Consider the following 12,121-nt stretch of genomic DNA (forward strand, 5'->3'; position numbering starts at 1 on the left):
TGCCAGAAACGTGGGTTGGGTCGTGAGGTCTCTGAAGACAGTAGGTGAGCCTCCAGTGTAGGGCGCTGAGTCCGCTTGGTAAAGAGCCGGCCGAAGTCCGAGTCTTTGTTGCGAGCTGTAGGCCACCCTGCGCGCCCAGCAGAAGCGCTAGAGAGGGCACCGTAGCCCGGAGTGAACCGCATGTCCAAATGTAACTGTGTGCTCCGAGTTAAATTGTTTTTCTGCAAACTTTGCTTAAGCCAACGATTCCAGAATTGGGGAAAGGGTTACCCTAGGTGGAAATCGGATATTTGTAGGAGCCACAGAGGTAAGGACCAACTATTAAGACTGAGTGAAAAATGGTTCCCTCCAACTGTAAAAGTGGAATAAAAACAATACCTATCTTATAGGTGGGGCAGTGAGGGGTAAATGAGTTTAATATGTTTCAAACTTTTGAAACAACCTCGCTCATCATAAGCACTATTTAAACATTAGCTGTTATCTTTTTAAAATATTAGTGGATGTTTAATATGAATGAATACAATTTGTCCAAGAAATACGGCGTTAGAGCCCAGAAGAAATAAAGTTTAATCTTACAAAGGGCTTCTATAGAATGACTGCATGCATGGAATTGATGGAATTTGGTATAAATCTTGAAAAAACTTAATAGTTGTAGATATTCAATCGTTCAGTAAATGTTTCCTGAGCATTTATCACGTATCAGCTACTATTGGAGCTCTGAGAATGGTTCTCATACAGTTTACATTCTAGTAAGAGAGCAAGGCCCAATAATCAAACACTCATGGGAGAGGAAGGATTTCAGATACCACAGGGGTGGGAAGGCATTATAGCAGGAGCTAAAAAGCACAGAGTGAAAGAATGAATTCTGGGATTGCATTGGGACTTGGAGGGGATATAACGGGAGCGTAGGGGTGTGGGGTTAGCACAAGCGGAGCCTCAACTGGCTTAATAAGACACTTACCTCAATGATAGGGGTAAACCACTGTAGGGTTTTGTTTGTTTGTTTAAGAACACACAAGTAACAACACTAGGTTTTGTAGGTTTTTGAAAGCTCTTTAGTAACATGGCTGAACCTGAGTTTTTGGATAGGTGGGGAGCATAATATAATTAATGTTTATTGAGTGCCCACCGTATGTTGGGCACGAACAGTTTTAAGTATTTATCATAACTCTATATGATGAATACTACTTTTATCTCCATTTTACAGTTGAAGAAACCGAGACATAGGTTACTTTGCTCAAGATCACATAGCTGAGAATGTGGGAACATGCTCGGAGCCCTTCTTAACTACTAGTCTGTATGCCTCTAAATTATGCCTGACTCCTACTTATAGTCTGGTTAAAGAGTTAAGATTAGCACACTCAACAGAGTCAGAAGACAGTTGTTCAGCCTATAATAAAGCACTGAATTTTGTGGGCAAACTTTACATAAACTCTTTCCTTAGCTGGTCTAGAGAGAAAAATTAAATCATATTCTATTTATTTCATTTTCACCTTTTTATGACACAAAACAAGTGATGACACAAAAATCACCTACAGTTTTACCGTTATTGGAGAAAATGTAATATTTTTCATTCTTAGTTTAAAATCAAAGCATTTGGAATTTATTACTGGAATGCATTTTCTTTCCTTCCACTTCCAGCCTCTTGTGATGATCCCCATTCCCACGGCTTCTTACTAGCTCTCATTAGGAGACTGGAGTCCTCACGCTTGCCCGGTTGACATGAGCTTTAAGTATTCCAGCTAGATAGGACCTGGTCATTCAGAAAGCAATTTGGTTTGGGAGGTGTTGAAACAAAGAACAGGAAAAGCAATTCTCTGCAGAGAGAATTTGGTTTATTTTTCTAAAAATACAACGAACCCATCCACTCTTACCCTGGCAGATGCCTCCCCTGGTATAGAGAAATTTCTTCTTTTCTTCCTTCTTCACATCATTGCACACCTGATTAAGTCAACCAGGGTAATTAAAAAACAAAACTGAAACCAAAAACTCTGGGCAGTTGCTGAAGGTAGGCAGGGGGAGAGTGGATAGGTCTGCTATGTGAGCCACATAAGTGACCAGGCTGGTCTTCCCAGTTGCCTTTCTTCTTCCTCCTTTCTTGGCGACTTTTGAAACAAAGAAAGGTGACCTTTGCACAGCAGGCACTGTGAGCTAGAGCCTCCTCTTCCAGAGGGCAGTGAGCTCAGAGGTCGCGTTTAGCGTGTACTCAAAATGTATGCTGAATTGAGTTGTTGCGGGGTTTATTTACCCTTGGGAGCGTCGCTGCTGCTTCTGGGCCTGTTTAGTGAGTGACTTTGTGGTCTGGGGGAGCAGGGTCCAGCCTTTTGTTATCTCCTGATTAATGACTCATTTACCACATCTGCTGTATGAGAGGTTGGCCTCATTCGCCCACCTACTGAGTCCCAGATTGCATATGTCAAGCAGGACACCTCTCCTTAACCCATCTGCTCTGTGCTAAGCTTGAAAGACTGGGGGTGTACTGAGTAGCCTTTTCTTTCCTTAAAATAGCAGGGTGAGTCTTAAAAAAAAACACCTCACAGGTGAGTTCCTAATCTCACTAAACTGCTGAGCTCAATGAGAAGTGCTCCAGCTAGGCAGACAAGCTCTTGCCCTTTTTTCTGTAACTTACAAATTGTGTGGTTTTGCAAATCAGGCAACTTCTGCCATCAGGCAAATGGTGTGCATTTACAGAGCAAATTGTGGTTGGCTTTTTGGAGATGACTCAGGTATGCATTGGAGCTTGCTGCATGGAAATTCCTCATCAGGGGAGGCTTATGGGGAATCTGTAGGTGATGTAAGGCCCCCTGGTAATTAAAGTAGGAACTTTCAACTTCATCTGTTTCTGGGGTAATTTCCAAATACTCACACTTCTTTTGGATAATTGTAGATCTCTTAATTCAAGTCTTTTTTTTTTTTTTTGAGACAGAGTCTCACTCTGTCGTCTAGGCTTAATGCAGTGGCTGGATCATGGCTGACTGCAGCCTCGACCTCCCAGGCTCAAGGGCTCCTCCTGAGTAGCTGGGACAACAGGCACGTGCCATCATGCCCTGCTAGTTTTTTAATTTTTGTAGAGAAGGGGTCTCGCTATGTTGCCAAGGCTGGCCTCAAACTCCTATACTCAAGTACTCCTAATTCAAGCATTTTTTGAACAACCATCATGGACTTAGTACTGTGTACTAACAGTAGTTCTATGTGTTCGCATTATTTTTGTATCCACACTTAGCTAATTAGTGCTCACCCTGTTCTAGGGAGTGTTCTAAGTACTTTACATATTTTAATTCTTTTAATTCTCACAATGTCTTTTATAGGGTAGATCTTTATAGATGACACAACTGAGGTACAGAGAGGCCAAGAGAGTTGTAGGAAGTCATCATTAAGAAGGCTCCCAGGATCCCTCCTCCTGGTGTTGCCCGATATGTAACACCTTTCCTGTGAATGAGGGCTGATCCTGCTTTAAGTGAACAGAATATGGTCAAAGTGATAGAATGTCACTTCCGAGATTAGGTTAAAAAAGACTATGAATTCTGTCTTACTGAACCTGCGTTCCTTTCGCTCGCTGTCTTAACTTGAGCTATTATAATAAAATATCATAAACTAGGTGGCTTAAATAACAAACATTTATTTCTCACAGTGGTGGAGGATGGGGAGACCAAGGTCAAGGTGCCACAGGTGTCTAGCGATGGCTTGCTTCCTAGTTCATAGACGGCAGCCTTCTCACTGTGTCCTCACATAGCAGAGATAGGAAGGAAGCTCCCTCAGGATTCTTCTAAGGATACCAATCCTCTTCATGCGGGCTCCACCCTTAGAACCTGCTCTAATCCTGATTACCTCCCAAAGACCCTGCCTGCTAATACCATCACATTAGGGATTACAGTTTCAATATGTGAATTTTGAGGGGACACAAGTATTCAGTCTATAACATTCTCTGAGCCCTCTCTATGGATGAAGCCAGCACCATGTTGGGAGTAGCTCTGCAAAAAGGTCCACATGGCAAGGAACTGATGTCTGTGGCCAACAGCCAGTGAGAACCCCGGGCTTGCCAACAGTGAGTGAGTTTGGAAGTGGATTCTCTCAGCCAAGCCTTGTGATGATTGCAACCCTGGCTCATAAGTGATTGTGCCTGTCACACCTTGAACTAGAGGACTCAGCTGAACTGACACACAGAAACTGTGAGATAATGAATATGTACTGTTTTTATTTTTATCTTTATTTTTAGAGACAGGGTCTTGCTATGTTGCCCAGGCTGGAGTGCAGTGGCCATTCTCAGACACAATCATAGTGCATCACAGCCTGGAACTCCCAGGCTGAAGCAATTCTCCTGCCTCAGCCTCCCAGGTTGCTGGGACTACAGGTGTGAGCCACTGAACCTGGCTTCAGTGTTTGTTGTTTAAAGCCATGAAGTTTTGGGATCATTCGTTACCCAGCAATATATAACTAATACACCTGTCCCAGGTCACAAGGCTTATATGTAAAGTGATTTTTAATTATAATGCTATTTAAATATATGGAAACAAATATAGGAATATTATTTTTATTATCTACAGCTATAGAAACAAAAAAATTGAACACCAACAAAACCAGAATTGATGTTCTTACTTCTTATTTTTATGTAAATCCGTATTTTTCAGATGATAATTTGATGTGATAGAAGGTATGCTAAAATGAAATCATCATTTAGTTTGGAAACAACCTCAGTGTCCATCAATAAGAAGAAGAACTATTGAAAGCCATCCTATAAAACCCTCTGCAATTTAGAAAAGGTCTTCAAGACAAATTGTTACATGAAAAAAGCACACTGTGGCCAGGCATGGTGGCTCATGCCTGAAATCCCAGCACTTCAGAAGGCCAAAGTGGGCAGATCACTTGAGGTCAGGAGTTTGAGACCAACCTGGTCAACATGGTGAAATCCTGTCTCTACTAAAAATACAAAAATTAGCTGGGCCTGGTTGTGGGCATCTGTAGTCCCAGTTACTGGGGAGGCTGAGGCAAGGAGAATCGCTTGAAGCCAGGATGCAGAAGTTGCAGTGAGCCTAGATTGTGCCACAGCACTCCAGCCTGGATGACAGAGCGAAATTCCATCTCAAAACAAAAACAAAAACAAAACAAAAAACAATGAAGCCAAAAAACCCAAAATGATTCCATTTCTATAAAAAATACCGTGCAAGGCAAAATATGCTTACAAGGGCATAGAAAGGTCTGGAAGAAGACAGTGAACTGACGGCAGCAGCTGCCTCCAAGGAGGGGAATGTGAATGGATATGGAGTATGGAAAGCATACATACTTCCTATATTTCTGGAGTTTATATTTTTTTTCTTCTCTTGTTCTTTTTTGTTTGTACAATGAGAATTTATTCATGTGTTTCTTGTGTTTTTTTTTTAAAAGTATGTTGTCCTTGCCTTTCTGGGGCTTATTTTAGTGAAGGATTTATTTAGCTGTAGGGTTGGTGCCAAAATGGGTGATAAAGACTAGCCAGCCAGAAAAGGTGGGCATTGTACTGCTGGGAAAGGAACTAGGAGCTTCAGTCAGGTCTTTGGGTCTGAGAGATGACTTGCTGAAATTAATGTTTTAAGAAGAGTAACCCAAAGGCAGTGTGCGAATATAACTTGGAGACTCCAGAAAGAAGGAAATAGGTTGGAGGATCTAGTGCTCCAAGGGGGTTCCTGGGTCAAGTAGAGATGAAGGCTATGAGCCAGGTTGTGGCCACTGGTCAGCTGGCTAAGTGCAAAGATTTATTCATTTGGAGGCCATGGATAATATGAAGCCCAGGCTTGACTTTTTGGAGAGATAGTAGCCCAGTAGGGGAATAACATTAATTATAAAACCCTTACACAGTGCTCACTGGATATCAGACACTCTTTTTTTTTTTTTTTTTTTTTTTTTTTTTTTTTTTTTTTTTTAGATGGAGTTTCACTCTTGTTGCCCAGGCTGGAGTGCAATGGCGTGATCTCGGCTCACCACAACCTCCACCTCTTGAGTTCAAGCAATTCTCCTGCCTCAGCCTCCTGAGTAGCTGGGATTACAGGCATGCGCCACCATGCCCAGCTAATTTTTTATCTTTAGTAGAGACGGGATTTCTCCATGTTGATCAGGCTGGTCTCGAACTCCTAACCTCAGGTGATCCGCCCGTCTCAGCCTCCCAAACTGCTGGGATTACAGGCGTAAGCCACCGTGCCCGGCCCCCAGACATTCTTTTAAGCATGTTGCATTTAATCCTTATTAGAACCCTCTAAGGCATATAGTCTATTAATCCACTTTTATAGATGAACGAACCTTCAAGAGGAGGTTTCATCCCTTGTCCTAGGTCATATTCTGGTGAGTGACAGAACCATGATTTGGATCCAGGCTGTTTTAACTCCAGTGACTGTGCTCACCATTTGACTGTCCTGCCAGACATCATTTGGAAAATCTAATACAGTGTGATACATGCCACAATAGAGATGGGAAAGGAGAGGAGGGCGAAGTTTAGCACTTCCTGGGCAAGTGTGAAGCAGACATTAAGAAAAAGCAAGAGTAGGAATGTGACAACCAAAGAAGAGGGTAAAGACTGCAGTCCAGAGAGAGGGGAGCGTATACCCGAAGGTACACAGCTCCTGAAACTTCCCTACCTTGGGGAGTCTTCTGTCCTCTTTCCTCTAGGAACCATCCTTGGATCCCTGCTAGCCTCCTTTCTGAACCCGCTGTTGAGGCAGAGTTCCATATACAGCATTTCTCCCAGGACTGTTTGCTCTTAGATCTCTGTCCGTTAGTGAGAAGTGAAGAAAGGCAGAGGGGAGAGAGTCTGGAATAATCTCCTTATTCGCCATCCCCACTTCCCTAAGTCTGATTTGAAATTCCCCCAAAGAGCCTCAACTATGCCAGCCTAACCCAACACAGAGTGTGGATCACTGAGAACCAGCAAAATTGACATAACCTTGAGGCCTCAAATAATACATTCCTTTCCTTTGACATCAATTTTGTCAGATTAAAAATCCAATAACAGGCTGTCATTGAATCCAAGAAAAGAGATGGTAATAAAAGGGAGAATCTGACTCCATAATGGAAAGCAGGTGATTTTTAAAATTGGTTCCTCCAGCTGTCTGTGCTACAGAAATTCCAAGAAAAAGTAGAAAAACTGCTCCCTCCCCTTCCGTCTTCTCCGACTTGGTGAGTGGCCCCGTTACTGCCCCATTTGTCTGGTTTCAACTCCAGGAGGTGTCCTTATGTCTCCCTCCCTCCAACTCAGCCAAATTCTGCACGTCCTGCACACCTGGCCCACCACGCCATCTCTGCTGCCCCTGCGTTCACCAAGGGCCTACACAAGTCACCTAGGGACTCTGCCTTCCACCACCTCGTCAGCCTCTCTCTCCTCCAGTCCCTGTTTCACTGCCTCCACAGCACAAACATAAATAATTCTGGCAAATGAATAGCTGATCTACCGTGTAATGAATGCTATAGCATTGAGTAATAAGATGCAAACCACTTACCTTATTGGTGCATTCATCAAGTGTGAAAATATTTACTGTATGCCCAGTCTTGGGCTACGTCCATTGTAAATTCCTTCGAATAAGTTGAAACTTATTTCAGACCACTTCAGGGGGTCTCATGGAAAACAAAGGTGGGCAGTGTCCACAGGCCTGAGACCCCTAGAATCAGGAGCTGCAAACCTCCAGTAAATAGGCAACTTGTGCTCTCCAATTATTTCTCATAGAGTCTATTTAACCCTTCCCCTTTCTGTAAACTGGCTGTTACTGCTTTCCAGAGCACAAGGTCAAAGGTAGCCAGCCTGCAGATTTTGAATTTATCATCCTGTGTTCCAGCTGCATCTCCTGAGGGATGAGGCACTGTGAGATCTCAGATTTAAGTCAAATTTCAGGAGAGAGAATCTGATTGGACAGCTTAGGTCATGTGACCATTCCCAGTCCGTTAAACTAAGTCCACACAGACAGGCTCACTGGGTGGAAACATGGCTGCCGCTCACCTACCCCTGTGGGTGGGTGGCAGGAATTCTGACAAGAGCAGTTTAGGGCTGGCTAGATACTCCAAAAGTTGTCTATTATGTGTGGTTGGTTTGTTTTTTGAGACCGGGTTCACTCAGTTGCCCAGGCTAGAGTGCAGTGGCATGATACATAGCTCACTGTAACTCGAACTCCTGGACTTAAGTGATTCTCCAGCCTCTGTCTCTTGAGTAGCTGGTACCATAGGCACCCGCCACTATACTAGAATTTTTTATTTTTTGTAGAGACAAGGTCTGGCTATGTTGCCCACATTAGTGTTGAACTCCTGGGCTCAAGTGATCATCCTGCTTCAGCCTCCCAAAATGCTGGGATTACAGGCATGAGCCATGGCACCCAGCCTATTAAGACATGACGTCTGGCTTCTCAGCACTTAAGCCCCATTGGGGAAATTAAATGGTAAGTTGAGGTTTCAAACGAATGCAAAATCTTTAATTTTTTGGAAAGAATTTGGAGTTTATGATGGACGTATTGATCTTGACTTTAAGGGATCATACGCCTTTGAGTTTTAGAAAGAATGCTTATTTCAAATAAAAATAGAAGGATCATAGGTTCCTAAAAGGAATGCGTGAGGGCAGCAGACAGTCCTCAAGGTGGCTTCCATTTTGAGTGCTGAGAGATGAGATTAGGTGGAAAAGTGGGAACATTCATCAAAAGGATTTGAACAACAAAGACATAAGTTTAGAGTTGGCCCGTTAATAACAGGGAATTCGGATGGCTAAAATGGAAAATGGGTGTGTTCAGGAGTCACCCAGACTTGGTAATTATTATTTTTGAGACAGGATCTTGTTCTGTTTTTCAGGCTGGAGTGCAGTGGCCCAATCAGGGCTCACTGTTGCATTGATATCCTGAGCTCAAGCGATCCTCCTGCTTCAGCCTCCCAAATAGCTGGGACTATAGCCACGCACCTTCCTACCTGGCTAATTTACAGACTTGGGTTTGAGTCTGCCCCTTCCTGTAGTTTATGGGACTGGGCAATTTTTTAACTGCAGAATCTCAGTATCTTCATCTGGAAAATGGCAATAATCATACTAGTGGGTAATGGGCATCTGTGGTTTTGTCTGTCCAGCATCCACATCCATTCCCACTCTTTTTTTTTTTGAAAACAGAGTCTTGCTCTTTCACCCAGGCTGGAGTGCCGTGGCATGACCTTGGCTCGCTGTAAACTCTGCCTTCCAGGTTCAAGTGATTCTTGTGCCTCAGCCACCCAAGTAGCTGGGACTACAGGTGCGTGCCACCACACCCGGCTAATTTTTGTATTTTTGGTAGAGATGGGGCTTCACCGTGTTGGCCAGGCTGGTCTTTACTCCTGGCCTCAAGTGATCCACCCACCTTGGCCTCCTAAAGTGCTGGGATTACAGGTGTAAGCCACTGTGCCTGACCCATTCCCACCCTTGATAAACATTCCTTGGTGTTACTTTGGAGAATTACATTGTGTGGTTTGGGTAGGATTGACTTCACCTTACAGCCAGAAAATAGACACATGACACTGGCCAGGGCCACCCATGCAACACCTTCCTCAGGACCCTTTACCTTCATCTGTTGGAAATTGTTTTATTTCATATACAGATCTATGACATATGTGGTGTGAATGGTGCCTCTTTGCATGTGGTGCTGTGCATATTACACGACCTGTCCAACTGTACAAAGCTGCTCTGACCCCGGCTAACTAGAGCAGTCTACCCTTGGCCACAGATCAGGGAAAGGGAAATGACCCAGGCCAATAGGAGATAATTGCTTGCTAGAAAAGTGATGGATTTCCTAAATTCAGTGTTCTTTGGTTGCAATATAAATGTAACTGTGTGCAAAGCATCCATCTGAGTCATACTATGTCACCCTGGAAGGACACGGTATCTCGGGATCCTTGGGCTGTCACTTTGCCAGCTGGAAACCTCTGTGCGCGGCAGTGCCTTCTGCCTGAGTATTGCTCACGCCCTCTGGGCTCATTCTGCCCACTCGGCCTGGCAGGCTGTGCTCAGCTTGTGCTACCAGCCCAGATCCCGTACCTGCCAAGGGCAAGCCAGACATGGAGAAGTGAGGGGTGTGTGGGTGAGTGAGTGTGGGTTCAGGCCACTACACACAGCTAGGCATGCCGGCTACTGTGGTGGAGCGGGCACTTCCAGGCACCAGCACAGGTGCCAGCTCCGTGCGAGGCTGCCGCTGGACCAGATGTACCTGTGGGCACCTGTGTCTGGTTGAGGGGAACTTGGTGGTGCCCAGTAGCTTGGAGATGCCAGGAACCACAGAGTCCCCAAAGAAGGTGTCAAAGGCCTGGCTCAGGGACGCCCTAAATCTGGATTCCCCGAAGGGCTACTGCTCTTTTCTCCTTCTAATCGCCCACAGTGTGGCGAGCAGGGAGTCGTGTTTCAGCCCTGTTTGTGTTGTGACACTTTCAGTCCTGCCATTTGGCAGGTCCTGAATTCTTGTGCCATGTCCAGCGAGAATGAGGTACCAGATGACTGGAGGGTGAGCAAGGTGGAGAGGACCTTCACTGAGCAACAGAACAGCTCTCAGGAGACCCGCAGTGGGTAGCTCCTTTCCGCAGCTGGTAGTCCTGATGTCTGTGTGAGTCTAGCTTTTTATGGGCTCAAACGGGAGGAAGTGCAGGCTGATTGGTCCATGGGCTGCCATGGGCAGCCCGGAAAAACCACAAGTTCTCACTCTGTGCCTCGGACTCCACGTGGAAGTGGCAGCCCAGCCCCCAAGCTTCAGGCTGTCCCTGGCTTGAAGATGGGGTTTCACCACGAATCTGTCCCTTTCCTGCCAAGGAAACTTTCTGCCTCCCGCCATCAACATGCCATCCATGGCGCCCAGGATGTTTGTGCCAAGGAGCATCTGCAGGCCCACACGGAACCGCCCTCAGCACCCCCCAGCCTCCCTCCCTGAGCTTGTGGGTGTCCAAAGTTTCACAGGGGGCCAAGGTGATGGGAGGGGGAGGGGGATGCTGTCATGTCAGCCCTGCCTCCAGTGCATGCACACCCAGGTGGGTCACAACAGCGCCTGGGCTCAGCTTCAACTTTGCTCCACAATTGGAGCAGGGACCAGGAGTGGGGAGAGGCCAGGGAGAAGAAGCAGGCCCTTCCAAGCCAGCAGGGGCAGGGGGGCTTCCTGGGCCCCTGAGAGCACAGGGATGCATGGGTCCACAGCTGTGGCTTGGCGGCGGCAGCTGTGCACAGGAATGTTGGGCTCCTGCCCTGCCAACCGAGTAGGGGATGAGGCTCCCACCTGTTCCCAGCTCCTGCTGGCCCCACAGAGCACACAACCTCGGCTGTGCCTCCCCTGCCACAGGAGGTGTCTTCCCAGGGGCCACTCCGGACAGTCCAATGCTGCCATCAGTGGGTTCAAGGGAATCAATGTAAATATGTTAATGCTCCTCAGGTTACACCATCATTGTTGTACCATGAGTAACACAGTTCTTTGTATCTGATTCAGAAGTTTTGTGTCCTCTGGCAGCATCTATGAAATAGTTACAGGCTAACATATTAGCTCATAATACCAGACCTGATAATAATCCTCCATTTTGCTTTCTCAGGCCGGAAAGAATTAGGGTCTGTCACTTACATAAGTTGTAGCAAATTATCTTCCTCATTAATTGAAATAATATATGTGAAAACTTCTTATCCATACTGGCTTCCCAAGTATGTGTGGTCCTATAATAGATTGTTTTATTAAACAGCTTTATTCAGGTTCAATTGACATACAACAAGCCACACATAAAGTATACAGTTTGATAGATTTTGAGATATGTATACACCAGTGAAACTTTACCACAATTAAGAGAATAAACATAAAGATGGATTGTTTTTCCTCTTATTGTGCTTATTTTAAAGCTTTTTATTATGGAAATATTCAAACAAACACAATAGTAAGGAAAATAGTATCATATACTCCCAGGTACCCATCACCTATCAATTATCAACATTCTCACATTTTTGTTTTACCTTCCTCCTTCCTACTTTTTTTTTGCTGAAATATTTTAAAGCAAATTTCAGATACAATTTTTTTACATATAAATATTTCAGCATATATCTTTAACAGACAAGGACTTTTTGCTTTAATATAACTACAACAACATTATCACATCCAACAATACAACAATAACTTTTTTAAATCATCGAAAAGACAGTCTC

Source organism: Macaca thibetana, chromosome 2 (assembly GCF_024542745.1).
Source record: "Macaca thibetana thibetana isolate TM-01 chromosome 2, ASM2454274v1, whole genome shotgun sequence".
NCBI classification, from domain to species: domain Eukaryota; kingdom Metazoa; phylum Chordata; class Mammalia; order Primates; family Cercopithecidae; genus Macaca; species Macaca thibetana.